The 19445-nt window shown below is 36.3% G+C and overlaps 1 protein-coding gene across 5 annotated transcripts in view; it reads right to left on the bottom strand.

The window, feature by feature from the left end:
* The window catches only part of LOC106052131 (baculoviral IAP repeat-containing protein 2-like), a 44053-nt gene that overhangs the window by 19766 nt on the left and 4842 nt on the right, over window positions 1-19445 (bottom strand). For 2 of the 5 annotated variants that reach the window (XM_056032575.1, XM_056032571.1), the window contains exon 2: window positions 10124-10229. The gene's annotated coding sequence lies outside the window, so the exon portion shown is untranslated. Of the gene's footprint in view, window positions 1-70; window positions 206-9617; window positions 9690-10123; window positions 10230-16486; window positions 16502-19445 lie in introns of those variants that run through there. The other 3 variants (XM_056032573.1, XM_056032574.1, XM_056032572.1) reach the window with 3 other exon arrangements.

Below are 19445 nucleotides of genomic sequence, written 5' to 3'. Positions count from 1 at the left end.
GCTTCACTTCAGAAGACATATTAGATCTTTAGCTATTATATGATATGACATACTCACATACTATACATACCTCAATTAAAGAAAATTATGACATGAGTCGAGAAGTTCCAGTCAGTTCTTCCACAGCATTTATTTGTAAGTTATATTAGATCTATATATATATATATATGCCATACATACTTATTTAACTTATAATTTATTAAATAATATGCCATAGTCATAGTATAAGTTATGGCTATGGCTATGGGTACCAGAAGCTGCATTTCAACACAAAAAAAAAACTTTGATGATCATGATGATGATGATGACATTATTTGGCATATTTTTTTTCTAGTCATCATGAATGATCATTGAGTATGATTACTAGACTAGATTCTATGTATGACTACTAATTAGAATAGTACTATGACCGTATGTATGACTATGACTCTATGAGTGTCTAGATCTATATATCTATTTTCTAGACCTCTATGTAGATCTAGATCTATTTGTATCATGTATGACAGTCACAGTGCCATGCCGCATAAGTTTACCACGTGGGATCTATCTAGATCTAGTCAAATATACACTATTATACTGTGACTATTACAAGTCAACAGTACACAGTCACAGATCATAACGGGATTTCCGGTAATCATGAAGGTTAGCCTCATGGTTTAAACTAATGGATAGCCGAAAATTAACAAAGATAATTAAAAATATATTATTACTTAATGGAGGTAATGAGTCCCGCTCTGACAAAATACAGATAATTAGACTATTCAGAATAAAATATAAACGGGGTAATTCTGAATGAGTGCATGGTTAAGCCATCTTTGTTACTGATTAGTTATTGTTTATGTTCCTAAGAAATCCTAAGATCGTGTCTTTAAAAATACCAAGAATTAACATGAATTGTGTGGTGCCCCAGCGGTCCAGCAGACCAAATTGGAAAGGTGAAAGTAAATGTGAAGTTAGATGTGAACCTGGCCTAACTGCATTGATGTCTTATAATGAATATGTAATTGATCTAATTGTTTTGTTAAAGGTCAATCTCTTATTCAAATCCTCAAGAAAATAAAATTTCTGTAAAAAATAAAAAAAATAGTTATCTGTACTATTTCCATGGAGTTGTTTAACGCTTTGCGCGATAATATGAAAAAATACTTATTAATTGTTGTTTTAAATTATGTACAACATATGCATACGATACATACTAAATAGATTTTTTCTCTTTAACAAAAAAAAAAGAAAACTTTTTTTTTGTGTAAATGTAGAAGTTATATGGCAGAACTTGCAATACTTAGCAATAGAAATGTAATAAAAAAAATATTACAATACGTTGAACCCCCCCCCCAACCCGGCTACGCCCATGCTTCGGAATATGGCGGGTAATTATATGCCTATTGGTGGCTTCGTCCTGACCTTAAAGGCTAATGTTTTTTTGTGGAGTAGGAAATCTCCACAGAGGACATGTACTAAATTTTTAAATAGTTACCCGATCCCGATCAGAGACACTAGCGAATCCAGAACTTTGGAGTGGGGGATGTGATTTTTTTCCAAACCCTAACCATAACGCCCAGTAAACCCTAACCCTTTGCATAAACGCGCGTACAGCATATATAAATATATACATACATATATATATATATATATGCATATATATAATGAGAATTTTAAAAAGAGCAGTGTGTCTCAACCTTCGGCGAAAAAAAAAAACAAACAGCCATGTTGAGCCTTGAAGCTTTTCTCTTGACAGCTAAGGGGCCTGGGGGAGCGCCGAAAGCTCCTCCAGTGTGGTTCGGGGCGAAGCCCCTAAGCCAAAAGTGTTTTCTTGCATTCTTAAGTGAAAAATGGAGATCTCCTGACGTCTACAGCTCATTATTCATCCCATTAAAAAGGACCATTTGAATAATGTTTTACTTAAAAAATATTATAATATTAATTTACAGGGCCTTACAACATTGCAAATACAATCGACTGGTTGCTTGAAAAGATAACGTAGGCCTACCCAAAATATTTAGATTAAGACATTGAGGATCGCAGCCGAAAAAGAAATTATTCGAAAATTATTTTTTTTTAAAAAGCTCATTTGTAAGTGATACATTTTGTTCAATAGACATGTTTGTAACTTTGTTTTGTTACTATAATTCAAAGCACTAAACACAACATTTCGGAAGTGGGAGGAGAAATTAAGTAGACCAATTAGATTCTACTGTTTTTTTTTGTTATGTTTTTTTTTCATTTTTAGGATCCAAGCATATATAGTGAGTTTTAGTCCTAAATTTATTTATACAATAGAAAAATATCAGTGTGAGTAAAGGTTGGAAAAAGGTGACTAGGAAAATAATATTTGTGTTCAGAACTCATCTCAATTGTTACTCTTATACTAAAAATTTCGTATGAACTCTAAATCTTACAAAGTAAAGTCTTTCTTAAATAATAATGTAAATCTGTCGCCATATTTGACTATTCTGTCATGTTTTCGTCTGGAAAGGGGAGGGGGCGGTAGAGTGAAAACGATTAATCCTCGCTCCTTTTTATAATTTCTGCTAATGATTGCATTTGGCATTTAGAAATAGGGGTGGGGCGTATATAAATTATTTTAGTGACAGTTTTTTTCATTTTGTAATTTCTTAACTAAAATACAAAAAGAAAAAAGTATTGATTTATCCGATGGGCGTAGTGCGATTGCATGTATTGCCCCTCCCACCTGGTACAACCCTTTTTCATTTAAATTTACTAATGATAAAATTTGAGATTAGACATAATATACAAATGGGTTCAAATATCAATATGTAGCTTATTTATATAGATATTCAACTAATTTTGTTCACAAACTATGATTTCTCCATAAAAATAGGATTGCCCTCCCCTCCCCCACTCAGAGGGCTAGAGTGGGGAGAGCAGTAGAAGCACCCCCCACCCACCTCACCGAATCGACCAAGATACCAGAAGGGTAGCGACATAATATAAAAATGATATAGTAATGCAAATAATTTTGTTCACAAACTATCTCTCCATAAAATTAGGACCGCCCCCCCAACTCAAAGGGTTTAGGTGGGATGGGCGGTAGATGTATTCGCCCCCCCCCAACACACACACACACAATCGGCTAACAGGGAAACGACATACTATAAAGATTGGTTGAAAATATCAATAACAACTTTTAATCATATAGATATTTAATTGATTCTGTTAACAAACTGTGATTTCTACAAATAAATTAGTGGGGGCGGGGGCGGGATTGATGCCATTGCCACATCCCCACCCCACCAAATTGACCAACATACAAGAGGTGGGCGAAATAATATTAAATTGGTTGCTATATAAATAATTAGTATATATTATTAACATAACTAATAAATTCGTGTACAAATTGTGTGATTTCTTTACTAAAATTCGGGGGATCGGCCGAGTGGAGGGGCGGCGATCGCCCTTACCGCGCCCCCCCCCCGGATCCGCCAGTGGTAAGAGGAGAGTCCAGCATGTTTGACAAATTTGCCTCTATCTGTAAGAAAGACCACATTTTAATGCAGTTCTTTTCAACCCACTGCCTAACTAATATGGATGTAGAAAATCGCGAGTCGCCCTTTTTATACCTTTCCTACGCGATTAGCATCGCACTTTCTCTCTATCCTTTATTGGGCTTGTCTTAAAGGTGCCACTAATAAACCTACAAATCCCCCATTGATCTCTGAGCAGTACCTCTGTTATATGCACTACTGCTATCTAAACAGGAAGCCGAGTATGTTCGACTCTTCAAGAAACTGATGGAGCTAAGACAGTGTTTCTCAAACTGTGTGCCCTGGCACACTAGTGTGCCGCCGAAGATTTGCAGGTGTGCCGCGGGAGTTTTCAGAACGCCACACGTGCAGCGTTACACAGGCCTGCCTACTATTAAATGTTTATTTTACATTGCGACGACATCTCCACTTACAACGACCAGTACTAGTAGTGGATCGCTCCATGGTGACGGAAAGGAGTGTTAGCTATTCAGGTTATGGAATTGTCCTTTATACATATATTATTATAATGACTCAAATGTAGGCCGCCTTAGCAGACGCACAGCAGTTCTTGAATTGGTAACGATAATAATAGCGATGTGTTTCATGTAAATTGTTAAGTGTAAGCTAATAATAACAAATTATTAATAAGCGTTATTTATTATCCATGTAAGAATGAAACTGCGAAAGCGAAAATGAAAAGCAAGGAACCAAACGAAGGTACAAAGAAGATTGCATCGGATATGGTTTCGTATCTTCGGGACCTGAAGATTCTCCATTGCCATTCTATTTGATCTGCAATGCAACTTTGTCGAATGAGGCGTTTGTTCCAAGCAAATTGAAGAGACACTTGGAAACAAAATATCCAGCTGTAAAAGCGCAACCGAAAGAATACTTCGAAAACATCAGGGCTCAACAAAATAAACAAGCGAAGAAACTTACGAACTACCTAAAGCTGCCAGAAAAGGGATTGATTGCAAGTTATAAGGTTGCTCAGTTATTAGCAAAACGCAAGAAAGCACACACTGAGGCTGAATCAGTCATTGCACCAGCTTTAGCAATAGTTGTTGAAACAATCCTTGGACCCAATGCCGCCGAAAAAGTTAAAAAAAGTTCCTTTGTCAAATGGTACTATTTTGCGCAGAATTGAAGACTTATTGTCAGATTTACAAGATCAAATCTGCGAACACTTCGACGTGAGTGACGATGAAGTGTCTCTGCTGTGGTCTCTTCAAGTTGATGAATCCACTAACGTTAGTGGCAAAGCCCAGCTGCTAGCTTTTATTCGGTTCATAAAGGATGAAAAATGTGTCAACGAATTCTTATTTTGCAAAGACTTACCAACTACGACCAAAGGTGAAGATATTTTTAAGTGGTGAACGAAAACATTTTGCTATTCAAAGTACAGTGGAGAAAAACTGTGTAAGCGTTTGCACCGATGGCTGTCCTTTCATGCAGGGAAATATAAAGGGATTCGTCACTCTTATGCGTCAAGAAAATCCACAGAGAAGCTCTTGCCTTCAAATCTTTGCCGAAATATTTGATGTCTGTTCTGGATCAAGTGATTGAAGTTGTAAATTTCCTCAAATCTCGACCGCTTGCATCCCGACTTTTATCAGAGCTTTGTGAAGCAATGGATTCAGACTACAAATGTCTCCTCCTGTATTACACCAGCATTCGTTGGCTCTCCAGGGGAAAAGTGTTAAAGCGTGTCATCCAACTCAAGGCTGAGCTGATTTCATTCTTGGAGGCTGAAACAAAAGACTTTGGATTTTCTATTCATGGCGAGATTTGGTGGGTTAAGGTGACATTTCTCTCTGATTTATTTGACAATAAATTCATTGAATTTGTCTTCAAGGACCATCGGAAACCATCATCATTGCATCCTAAAAACTGAAGACATTTGGTGAAAAATTGATTGTCTCGAAAGGACTGCTTTCCTACTTACAATGAATGTGCTTCAAATAAAGAAATCACCCCCGCAATTCTGTACACTTTGACACTCCTGCAGTCAACATTACAGCATTACTTCCCAACAGTTGGAAGTAATGAGTATGGATGGGTCAGCTCTCCATTTGGAAACAATGAAGCTACAAATCTGACAACCGAAGAAGCAGAGCAGCTCATTGATTTAAAAAACGATGCAGTTCTTATGTCAAGTTTTGCCGAGAAAAGCCTGAAAGTGTTTTGGATTTCAATCAACAAGTTATATCCTGCAATCAGCTTAAAAGCAATCAAAATTATTCTTCCATTTGCATCTTCATGGTTTTGTGAGTTTGGATTTTCAGCACTGACTGAAATCAAATCTAAGAAAAGAGAGAGACTTCTTACAATAGACGATGAAATGCGAGTTTGTTTGTCGACTTTGGAGCCTTGATTAGATCGCATTTGCTCTCAAAAAACAGGCACACCCTTCACATTAAATATAATACTTAAAAACAGGTCAAATAATTTTTTTTTAAATTATAAAACAACTGTTGCTCTTCGTGGTGTGCCGCGAAATTTTTGTAGTTTGTACTGTGCCGGCAGACAAAAAAGTTTGAGAAACACTGAGCTAAGACCAACTCTTACTCCACAGAGTGTGATGTTAGATTTTAAGAAGTCAAAATGCAGTAAGCACGAAGTAAGTAAGCAAGCAAAGGAAACTACATCAAACTTAATAGACGTTTTGCAGCTCTATTGCCAATGTATGCAGTTTCTACGTGAAATTTTGACTTTGTGGAAGCCCTTCTTTTTTTTTTCAGATTTATGGAAGTATGCATGTGTGTTTTTGAAGTGCATTTTTAGAATAAATAAATGTGATACATTATGAAATTATTTGCTTATTCTTTAACTTTTCATTTTATATTATACTGTAAAGAATTTCACTTTCCAGGCTCTATGCAAACTACACCACACGATGTTACCAATTAAAAAAAAAACACTTGACAACTCAGGATCCTCGCTGGCATTCCAGAAACTGACGAATCGTCACTCGATCTTTCTGGTGCCCGCCCTGGAGGAGACAGCCCATCCCTCCCATAATTTTCACTATACACGGGTTGGAGGGGGCCACAAAGCGGCACACACACCCGGATTTACTGAGGAAAATGGCATTGGACACACTAAAGGCCTGACCGGCCGATGCTATTTACTGTTACACAGACGAGTCGGTCATGAAGGACCCCGTAAGAGATGGGTATGGGGCCTATATCCGTTACCCAGACCATGAACCAGACAAGCTGTCAGGCACATGCGGCCTCGCCTCATGTAGCTTTGATGCAGAATTAAGGGCGATAACCAATACCCTCATTACGTGCTCCAAAAACTGCGTGAAAAGATAACCGTTGCGACTAACGTTGTAATGGTTACCGATTCCCAGTCCTGCCTCCAAGCCATGGCTGGCTTAGGGGGAAAGTCCAAATTGGTGGAAGAGGCATTAGGCGCCGCAAATAACATCCGCCTACTTATTGGAGCTGTCATCGTTATGCAGTGGGTGCCCTTGCACTGCGGCGTGAGGGGCAATGATGCTCTAGCACGAGAAGGAGCGCTGGCCGTGCCCACTTTCGAGTCACCAAGTACGTTCCAACAGGCTACGACAGCAATACGCGAGTGGGTACATGAAAAGTGGTTGAGATCCTGGGATGACTCCAACACTGCCAGGGGAGTCTGGCAGCACATGCGCCGCCCAACTCGAGAGGACCCGTGGTGGAGGAACAAACAACAATAGCGCACTGGCGTACGGGACACTGCCCCATAGGTGCGTACTTCGCCCGGTTCCGGCCAAATTTTGATGCCCGTTGCCGACACTGTGTGGAATCAGAAGAGACGGTGGCGCACGTCTTGCAAGAGTGTCCGCAGCTCCGCGAGCTGCGGGAAGACGTATCCAGTGGTTCACTATGTTTGTATGGAAGCTATGAGGCACTACGCCAAACAGCAGAGTTCCTTACCAGGGCACTACGGGAGACCTAGGTCTCCCTGCCTTGTCACCAATTGGAGTTCATCTCAGGTTAATACACTCGTCTAGCGCTGGCCTGGGGCAATGTAGTCGGTTAACTACACACACACACGCACATCTACCTATTTCCGCACCACCACCACCACCAAAGTGGTAACAGTACGATATCTGAAGTACTTACTACAAAATGACTGAAAAATATTGATAAGATTAAAAATATTTGATCTGCGCTATTTTGTCTGGTCACCTGTGTAAATACAGTGACCTGGTCTATCGGGCTCAAGCCTGCCCTGAAGCCGGCCTGCCCTGGCGCCGGGATTTCGGCACTTTGAAAACACCAAAACAAATCACTCCATAAACATCTGCTCGGCAATCTTGCCTTCTGTAGAGGTTAGTCTTCCTAGTTCTTTCTTCTTCCTCGTTCTCATGGAGGTTAGTCTTTACCTATCTTGATGATAAGAACAAACATCGCTTGTAGGCCTACAATTGTTACAGTTCATTTACTGTTTGTGTTATGACATGCCCCTGTTTAACATTATCAATGAAACAAATATTTAGCCTAAGCTGCTTGTAAAATGTTTTACATGTTTCGGATGTTCCTTCAGAGTTAAAGATAATTTACTTCCTAGTCCAAACCTCCCGCAGGACGACGGGAATGGGCGCGAGCAGGGTTTGAACCAGGGACCATCGATAAATCTGAACGAAAGTCCAGCGTGCAAAACGCACGGCCGGGCAGCCATCCTGCCATTTTGCAATTTCCAGGACTTTTTGATATCCTTTGCAATTACAGAACAATTCCAGGAAGCCCTTGAAATCACGAGGCCACGGAAACTCTGTTATTATATATACATTAGAATGGTTTAATTTATTAATTTACACCTAGAATTAGCGCGGGGCCTAGTTAGATTATTTTATATTATATTTTTTCTCGAAGAGAAATTGCGAAAGTTAGAAGTTGAATCAAATAAAAGGTCATAATATTTATTCGTTTGATGTTACTAATTTGTTGAATATCAACTGTGGATGTCATAAGATGAATAAATTCATTTTGAAATTGTGGTGATATATATGACCGGTTTTTAACGTTTCCATGACATTTAAAAAATGATTTAATAGTAGTGTATCAAACAAGACTACAAGTAACGAATTCCAAGATTTGTAGCCCTACCATCTAGAAGTTATACATTTTCGATGTCCAGGCAGGGCCGGATTAAAAGAAGGGCAGTGGAGGCTACAGCCACAAGAAAAAAAATCCATATTTCGACGGCTTTTCTTGCCGGAAGCACTCCACTCACAATCTTATAAAATGCGTCATAATGGCACGGTATTGAAAACTTTTTTTTTTTTTTACATTTTTACCAACAATACTATAAATCTTACAGTAAGGGACACACTGTCGTGGTTCCAAAGTGTCCGCTTATATTGTGCTCGTATTGTTGTAATATTCTCAGGATTTACTATATTGCTTAAACCATAAAGATTTACATTTTTGTTACTAAATTTTGCATATTAAATAAATTTAATTTTTTAAACGATGGACAATTTAATTTAATTTTAATTTAATAAAGTACCGGAAGCCATATACGCTAACTACGCCTCTGACGTATGTAGCACAACTATTCAATGGCACTCCATACCTTTAGGTAGTAGGCCTATGCATGGCATCATTTTTTTGCAATTTAAAGGGATAGCTGTATAATAACAACACATCTAAAGCTTTCACATTTTAGGCTAATTAGAAAAGTCAGTGTGTTCTGAAGAACATGCAGACTTTAGAACTGGTAGAAGCATTGTTGAAGAAAAATATAACAACAGACTATTAAATGAAAAATGCCCTTAACACAAAAAGAAACTGGAACACAGCTTCATAGACTTAAAAAAAGCAATAGGCCAATTTTGGCAGGATGGCAAGTGATGAGGGAGTTCAACATACATAAAAACATTAATGTTATCAGAACCCTATTCAAAAAAATGTGAATAGCTCAGTACTTTTGAACAACAAAAGACAATTTTAGAACATCCATAAAAGTGCGGCAAGGATGCATTCTCTCTCCAGCTCTTTATTTAAAATTTTCTAGAGCATTTATTATGATGGAAACTCTAGGAGAATTTACTCCTAGCTTGTCCATAAATGGGCGGTCTATTTCAATCTCAGGTTTGCAGATGTAATAGGCATCATTGGAGAAAATGCTTACCAGAAACAAGATATTAATTTAAAACTTGATGCTGCAGCTTGAGGCCTAGAGCAGTTTGCATGGAAATCAGTGCTGAAAAACAACAACAACAACGAAATACTAATTTTTGGTGGCGATAGTACGAGATGTTGCATACAGTTGAATGGCCAAACATTAGAAGCCGTTGACTCATTGAAATACCTAGGATCAATAAAGTAGAGAAAAATCCGTTTAAGCGTGGTGTCCGCAGTCATGAGTAAACTGAGGAAAAATAAATAGGTGTCAAAGGGCTCAAACAAGTAGGCTTACTCCCCTTCTTGTCACGTGAGATCAACAGCACGAGAGTTGCGGCCTTGAGAGCTTAAAGTCGTAACAACGCTCAGATTTTGGGCTACTAAAGCTAGTCAGACAATGATAATGTCTTGTTCCGGAAAAGTAGCAGTTAATTTCCAGCACTGCTTTCATATTTCCCAGCAATATATTTAATCTAAGAGAGATAAACAATGTAGACTTTATGATTTACTTACATAACAGGTTCTTTTAGGTTAAGGATTCCAAAAATCACATATTTCAAAGCGATTGAAGTTGAACTTTAATAGAATTCTCGTGAAACTAATGTCTTTCATCTGGATTCTGGAAATATAAAGAAAAAACAACAAATTACTTATTATTATGTAATCTATATTATAAACACAAAAACCACTAACTGACAGACCGATTTCGTTAACTAGCAAAGGGACCCGAATGAAATTTCGTATACTGGTTCATTTTACCGCTAAGACGCGGTTTTGACATAGTCACATCCTGAAAACTGCAATTTGCGAAAAACTGCAATTTTTCTATTAATTTTTTGTATTCCCCAAAAAGGCTGCATTCTGTATAAAAAATACTAGCATTGCATACCAGCTTCGCAAATTGTTTTGTTCCCAGGCTTAATATGTGTTGTTTTTTTTTATTTATGTGTGTTGTATTTAATACTAGCATACTGTCTTTTTCTCTAGAAATAGATCTAGAAATTAGAATTCACAGAATAGGGTTTGTTGGACTAGTCCGTTTCGTTTCTTTGATTAAAAAGTATTGGGCCGGAAGTCGCTTTTTTCCCTATATATCTTTGTATTTTTCAGTTATCTTTTTAAATTAAACTGACATTATTATGCTATAATTTTAAGTGTACCTGATAGAGAAAAAAAATTCTGCACAAAAATACGGGTAGTTGGGATATAAACCGATAGAGGCTATAAAAAGAAAAGACTTGAAACTAGCGCGTGAAACTACACATTTACAGTACTTTATTTGATGAGTATTTTACCCAAGATCTGTGGAGTTTTTTTTAGGACTAGCTTATTTCATGTACCCGGCATTTTCCATTTTATATACACCCCAAATGACAATTTTTTGTCTATATATTTCAGAAATTTTTTTTTTTAATTTTCAAAAGATTTTAATAATTTCCAGAGCTTTCCAGAACTTTTTAGTATATTTTGCAATTTCAGTAGATTTCAATGAGCTCCTGGTAAATCAGGAGGCTGTGGTAATTTTGTTATAATTTATAAAATGGTTTAATTTATTAATTTACACCTAAAATTAGTGAAAGGCCTAGGAAAGTGCGAGGATCACTGCAGTCGCATAGGTTGCATTGGCCTAAGGCTGGCCCTGCAAAATAACGGCGTATGCTACTAGTTTTTGAGATGTCAAAGAAAATTCTGAGATTGTGCGTAGGACTAACTTTTTAAAGTTGTTGTCACGTGGGAAGTGGGAAGAGGATTACTAAAAAGTGATACTAGAATTTATCGTCAAAAAGTATGTGTGTGTTCTAAGGCAATAAGTAAGCCTTCTTTATTAGGTTATTTCAATTCAAGTAAAAAATCTACGCACAGGGCCAGCCTTAGGTATAGGCAAACTAGGGAGCCGTATAGGGGTCTCCGATTAGTAGAGGCCTCGCACAGATCTCCAATTTTTTCAGAGATAAAATAGCGAAACTTGTCCTGGGTGTTATTGTTAGAGTACACTAGGTTTTAAATATGTTTTTGAATCTTAGTTTTTTCTATGTTTTTTTTTTCTATATTTCATTTGGGGCTACATAGTTCACTTTCCTCAAAGGTTTCAAATAATCTAAGGTCGGCCTTGCTACGTCAGATAACATAAACAAAAACAACATAGGGTGTTAGAGAGAGATAGAGAGAAAGAGAGAGCGCGGAGCGTTCAATGCTAGTATAGTAGTATATAAACTTCTAAATGTGCTATATATGCGGGAAATATAAAATAGATTTTCATACATGGTGGATAAATTATAAATAGAACACTTTTTGGTGTTTCCGGTGTACACAATAAAGAAAGTGTCGATAAACTATTTGTAATTCTTTAGTTGGTAATATTTAGTTCCAGTCTCGACACAATCTCCAACAATCCTGTAGTTCTCTGACCTATATTCTATGTAAATCTTTAATTTTAGGTGTTGGTTAAATGTAAAAATATTTGTTTTACATGGTTCATGTGTTGAAGATTATTTACTTTTTAGTCCAAACATCCCGCAGGGCTCTAGGGGATAGCAGCGGGCAGGGTAAAAACCCTGGACCATTGAGACGACCGAACGACAGTCCAGCGCGCATACTGCACAACCAAGCAGCCATCCCGTGGTTGTTGATAATGCACAATAGTACTTAAAAAAAAATTAAGTAGGTACTCATAGACGAAAGAACTACACAAAGTTATGATCTTCCAAATTCAAGCACTTTTATCCATTCCCCCCCCCCCCCCCCCCAAATATAGAATTAAATTTCCAACATGCTGCATTTCAACTCTTGCGCTAAATGGTAATAATATAAATAAAGAGCTCTTTTTGCACAATAAGAGCAAAAGCATAGATTTATATATACTATATTTAGACTGGACATGGAGACTTTTAACACAACAAAAAATGTCGTGAAAATTTTTTAGAAAGTTGGATCAAGGCGTTGTTTTGTAAAGTAGTTAAAAGAAGTTTTTTTTTTAACACTAACCTATGTAACATATAAATTAATTTTTAGATCCATTATGGATCTAGTAATTGAACATCAAAAATAAGAGTACTCTCGTCTCATAATTATTATTTTGAAATTTTTTTGTTTGTAAAATGTTTTACATGTTTCGGATGTTCCTTCAGAGTTGAAGATAGTTTACTTCCTAGTCCAAACCTCCCGCAGGACGACGGGGGATGGGAACGGGCAGGGTTTGAACCCTCGACCGTCGATAAATCCGAACGACAGTCCAGCACGCAAACCGCACGACCAAGCAGCCATCCATTTTTAGATACATAATCTAGAAAGATCTAGGTAATCAATCTATTTAAATGTACATAAGACATTAGATGATTTAAGTTAACATGAATTATTTCCATCTAGGATTTTTGAAACATTTTCTCAATGGAAACAAACAGGAAATGGCTTTGTCTCTGTAATAAGAAATAAAGGAACACTGAAGAGTAACCTAAAACAAGGCTTTATTAAACTAGAACGACACATGAACTGACGAAAGAGACTTGGACAGTAGCACACTAGATCAATGTTGTGAACACATTCTCACGACGTTACACAAACATAAACAAATAGTAACTATTTCACCACAGTCTCATATATTTGCGTGAATATCCGAGAAATGATTTTGCATTATTTCATTAACTTTGAAAACTAAAGATCATTACTTTTCTAAGACAGAAAAGATTGAGTAGGGCGACTCCACCTAGAGCCTGAAAAAAGAGTTTAAGTACATAAAAATCTATATATAGATAGGTCTGTGAATCAATCATTCGCGGATAAGAATTCATTTCCGGTTTCCAGTCTAGATATAATATATATGTCTATGAGAAAAAAGTTAACTCTTCTGTAAAAAAAAGTACGTTAATTTAAAGTATCTTTTTCGTCAAATAGTAGATTACTTTTTGTCAGTAAAAAAAAAACCGTTAACAATGCAAAAAAAAAAAAAAATTGTGAAAAAAAAATTAGAAGTCATCCTTCAAATTGGAGGAGATAGCAAACAAGAAAACATTATATAAATTAGGTCAGCCATCTACACTCAAATTTAATAGACAGAGCTCATTTCTTCAGTCGGGAGGGGGGATTTTACACATAAGATCCCTCACAATTCCCAGATCAAGTTGATAGTCTACACAATTATTCATAGTCGATAGTAATATATGGATTAATAAAATGATAAACCAATTAATTAGTCGATTAGAAGAAATTTTTGTTTATATCGAAAAAAAAAATGACCTTAAATCCTACGGTTTTGAGAGATATCTCTTAGATAATCTTATTTAAAAAGTATTTATATATATTTCTTGTCACACTTTCAATAAAATTTGCCCGCATTTCAAAAATTCCTCTTTTGGACTGTGTACTCTAGTTTTAATTTGATACGGCCGTTCTTTAAAACGCCCTCCCAAACACACTCAATTCTATCCTGTGAATTCTATATCCCCTTTTCTCTTCTCCCTCTCTGCCTTCGCCCCTCCTTCGACCCTTTAAAAAAATTGAATTTAGCATGGCTCGCTTTATAACGTCCTTCACTCACTCTCAAGCATATAGGTCTCTACGTTTTGCCCGTGAATTCGCGATCACCTGAATAAATTATTTCCTCCACCCTATGCCTTAGAAAATAGTTTTACATACAATATCTGAGTATTCTTCGGCTTTTCGGCTCTTTATGGAACTATTTTAAATACTCTATGACACTATATGGCCGGAGACCTTTTGTTATATTGCATCCCCCCCCCCCCCACTTTTTAACACTGCCCTAACAAAACGTTGAATTAGAACGGCCCGCTTATATCGACTGCTCCCACACAAACACATACTTCTGGCATGAGAATACTAGTTTCACTTTTTTCACCCGCCTCCAGCCACCACTCCTGAATTGGATCCTATACGCAATCATTGACTTTTCGTTGGCTTATTAATTCAATATTAAAGTATTTCATAAGCTTTAGGCTATGCTGCATTTTGGTGGGAATCCATTTTTTATCACATTGGCTTCGCAACGTTCTCTCACATAAGAATTCTGTTATCTGTTTTTTGTTTTCAAACTCCACCCTTAACACATTAAAAAATAATATAGTTATACCGTAACTTATACCTAAATTTCATTTTATTTTTATAAATTATTACACACATAGACACGTATTCAGTCCATCAGTGTGCAAAATTTCTACTTGATTCGAAAATGCGTGTGGGAGACCAAATGTGTACTTATTTTTACCAGACAGACAAAAATATTAAATCAATAATATTGCAGACGCCTCTCGGGAAAAAACTTTGTACATTTTACAATGTCCATACTAGACGATAAAACGTTTGAAATATTTGAATCCGTCAAACTTTGGTGGTTTTAATGTCATTTTACTTTTATTTCATTAATGGTCAAACATGAATTAATAACTACAATAACAATACTTTTATTTTTTTATTTGCTCTTGGAAAAATAAATTGGCTGACTGGCTTCGCCCCAACTCCTTCTTTTTGGGACGTCGCACCCATCTTAATTGAAACCTTGCGCTCCTTTAAGGGGATGTGCGCCACAGTTTGAGAAACGTCTCCCTAGGTGGCGCGAACCCTCCCAGTCTGAGAAACGCTCGGTTAGACCAAAACTTCGTCACGGGGAAATAAACTAACAGTGAGAACAGGCTAAGTTTACTACAAGTTATTGACTTCACGAATAAATAAATAATAATAATGTTAAACAACATGCAAAATAATGAAATCCTAGACCTCTATCATTCCAGACTAGATCTGTGCTGTTAAAGTGCCAGAGTCAATGTCTCTGAAGACAGTGTTGACAGGGGCGGTCTTAGGCCACTGCAACCTATGCGGTCGCAAGTGGGACCCGCGCTTTCATAGGCCCCGCGCTAATTCTAGGTGTAATTATTAAATTGCAAAATATATACGAAAAATTAAATTCCTGGAAATCTCCTGAATTTATTCAAATCTCATGAAAACTCATAAAAATCTCCTGAAAAAAAAAGACATAATTGCCATTTGTGAGTGTCATTCATTGCGGAAAACGCCAATCCTACGTGCTTTAAAAGAAAATGGCATTGTCAGCTTTCATGTAATAGAATGTAATAATCGGAAGTTCCAATACTTTATTTACTTTTATAGTCACTGGCATATAAATATGCCATAGGTTGCAAAGATCGTGAGTGAATGAATAGAATTCAAAGTCAATTTTTTTTTCTAATACAAAATCTTAATTTTCACTTATTATCCTTCTTCCCACCCAGACTAGACCCCGCGCAATCAGTTTCACACAGGGCCCCGCAATTGTTACGACCGTCTCTGAGTGATGATGTTTAAAAAAAAAATTAAATTTAGATACGCAAAAGATGTAGACATCATATGATACTGTTGTAACCACGCTCCCGCGCTACACTAATGGTGCGCATCTGAGCACTACTGAACACGACTAGTGAAAGACATATAGAGACAGGAAGAAGGACTGTTGTGAGCCGGATAGAAGTCGTGAGAGTCTAAACAGTCTGGTGCTGAGTGCTGTCCTGTGTGATACTAGGAAACTGTGTGTGAGACCTGGAGCGACACTGGGAAGTGTGTCGGTGGTCTGTTCTGTGTTCTGGTATGAAGTAGGATTCTTAGAACTTAAGACTTATTACTCCCTGTGACTTTATAACAGACGTCCAAGTCTAACTAGTAACTTTTACTATTTGTTGATGCTTATACTAGTTATAATAAATAAATACATCGTTTACTGTTGCCGACCTGTCTTTCGTTGAGGAGTGCCTACCCTATAGAGTTACAACAATACCATAGACCTAGAATCTGCACAAAAAACAAGGAGTATTAGAATAGAACTATATCGCACAATAAACAATCTCTACTCAGAACAGAACAAATGTATTTTACCAGAAAAAGCCATTTTAATTCACATTTAGAGTGTACAATTACGTGGAAACATAAATAGGATGCAGGCATAAATGTGTAAACGTGTAAAAACCCGATTGTGTGTAATAATTTTATCAATGGATTTTTTTTTTATATAAAATGTTTTCTTTATTTAAATGCATAATGTTCTAAATCTAGATTTAGACAATGTCTCAATTGTTTTATTGTGTATTAAGTTAAGGTGAATTATCCCAGACCTTCATTAAGGAATGGTAATTTCCGAAGTATTCAGGTATTTCCCTCTTCTCCATTGATTTTCCCTAACCCAGGCTTAGTTTGTTGCCAACTAAAAATTCAGAACTTCACATATAGAGAATATCTTCTTTATTTTAGATGTTCCCATATCCAATAACCAGGGTTGCCAATGAAACAAAGTGTAATGTTATTACTGATTAACTAATAATAATATAATAATAATAATATTTATTGTCCGTATGGAAATTTATCTTACAATTTGTGCATGACTTGTTTAAAGAAATATTGTGGCCCTCTCAGAGAAACCTGGTCGTGCTGTATGAGCGGAGGACTATCGTTCAGTTGTCTCGATGGTCGAGGGTTCCTACCGTGACCGCTTGTTTTGGACTGGGAAGTAGATTATCTTCAACTCTGAAGGAACAAGATCTTAGCCAAAACTTTTTGAAGCCGAAAGAGTACGTGATTAAGACAGCTAGTATTTTTTAAAATATTATCTTATCTTATATAATACAGACGTTACTTCAATAAAGAAGATGATTACGTCCTACGCGTCATGCATTTAGTCATGCATATTAACCAATGACTTAAATTCTGCCAAGTCACTGGTTTTCCTGGCTAGCTCAGGCAACCCATTCCATGCTCTAATAGCACTAGGGAAGAAGGAGTATTTGTACAAATTTGTCCTAGCATATGGGACGAGGAATGTGCCTTTATCTTTGTGTCTTTCAGAGTATTTTATTAAATTTTGTTTTTGTATTTGAAGATTATGGTTCAGTGTTTTATGTATGATTGCTACTTTACTTTTGAGCCTTCTGTCCTGAAGGCTTTCTAAATTTAGTGATTTTACTAAAGGTGTTACTCTAGTCAAATGTGAATATTCGTTTGTTATGAATCTCACTGCTCTATTTTGTGTCTGTTCCAGTTTCTTAATGTTTTCTTGAGTTGAGGGGTCCCAAACGGAGGATGCATATTCTATTATTGGCCTAACCAAGGTTAAGTAACATTTTAGTTTTATGTTCTTATTTGATTTATAGAAATTTCTTTTAATAAATCCTAATGCTTTGTTTGATTTTTTTGTAGTTTCATCAATATGTGGATTCCATGATAGTTTTTCATTTATTATAACACCTAGGTATTTTGCGTTTTTAGTCTGTGATACTGGTTTGCCATGAATAAGATAAGTGGAATTAATTTGTTTTAGTTTTTTTGTTACTCTTAACAACTGACATTTTTCTGGGTGGAAAGACATGCTCCAATTTGATTCCCATTTCTGTAATTCATCTAATTCTCTTTGTAAAATATCTGTGTCTTGTGTTGTTTTTATTGTTCTATATATTATGCAATCGTCTGCAAATAATCTGACTTTTGTTCCTGAACTAATGCAATTTGGTAAATCATTTATGTAAATTAAAAATAGTAGTGGACCCAAGACTGTACCTTGAGGTACACCTGAGTTTACTGTTATCGGTGTTGATTTAGAGCCATTTATTAGTACAGTTTGTTCTCTCCCTATCAGAAAGTCTTTAATCCACTGATGCAGTGGACCATTAATGCCGAAATATTTTAATTTTTTAAGCAAACTATGGTGGTGAACTTTGTCAAAAGCCTTAGAAAAATCTAGTAAGATAGCATCTACTTGTTCACTATTATCTAAACCTTTTGAAAAATCATCAATTAGTCCTATTAGTTGTGTTTCACATGATCTATATTTCCTAAAGCCATGTTGGTATGGTGTGAGGACATTATGTTTGTCTAAGTGGTTTATGATGTTGCTACATATTATGTGTTCTAGGATTTTACATGTGATGCTGGTAAGTGATACTGGTCTGTAGTTTCCTGGGTCAGATTTTTCTCCTTTTTTAAATAGGGGGGTGACATTAGCTTCTTTCCAGTCCTTTGGTACTCTGCCCTGGTTAAGTGAAGCCTGAAAGAGTATTTTGAACACTGGGGCTAGCTCATTACTTAGTTCTTTGAGTAATCTAGCTGGAATACCATCAGGTCCAGAAGCTTTATTTGGTTTGGTGTTGGCTAATAGTTTTTGAATTCCATTTTCTTGTACTACTATATCTTCTATGTTGTCTACTTGGTTCAAATTCAGTAATATGTCTTTGTCTCCTGGGGCTGAGAATGCTGATGCAAAGTATTTGTTTAGAATGTTTGCTTTTGTTTCATTATCATTATGTATTATGTTATGTTCATCTTTTAATGGCGCTACGCCTGTTGTTTCCATTTTCTTAGACTTAATGTATGACCATAGGTTTTTGTTGTTATCTTTAGATATTACATTGTTTATGTATTCACTCTGCAGCTGTCTGCTTACTTTTTGGGTTAAGTGTTTAATTTTTATATACTTTTTGTAAACTCTTTCTGCATTAGTTTCTTTAAATTTTCTATAGAGGTTTTCCTTCTGTTTACAAAGCTTCTTTAGTCTATTATTAAACCAGCATTTTATATATTATATTATATTATTTTCTATATTATAGACGTTACTTTAAAAAAAATATGTAAAAAAAAAATTATAATAATTACGTCCTACTCATTTCATGTGTCAATCTAGTCATGCATGTTAATCAATGACTTAAACTCTGCCAAGTCGTTGGTTTTCCTGGCTGATTCAGGCAACCCATTACACTCAATAATGGCACTAAGGAAGAAGAAGCCCTTTCTTTAGAAATGTGTTTAAACATTCAACATAATGTGTCCCACTATTTTTTTATTTTCGATT

This window comes from Biomphalaria glabrata, chromosome 6 (genome assembly GCF_947242115.1).
Source record: "Biomphalaria glabrata chromosome 6, xgBioGlab47.1, whole genome shotgun sequence".
NCBI classification, from domain to species: Eukaryota; Metazoa; Mollusca; class Gastropoda; family Planorbidae; genus Biomphalaria; species Biomphalaria glabrata.
Note: the sequence above shows the minus strand (reverse complement) of the source record. Positions and strands in the feature narration are given on the sequence as shown.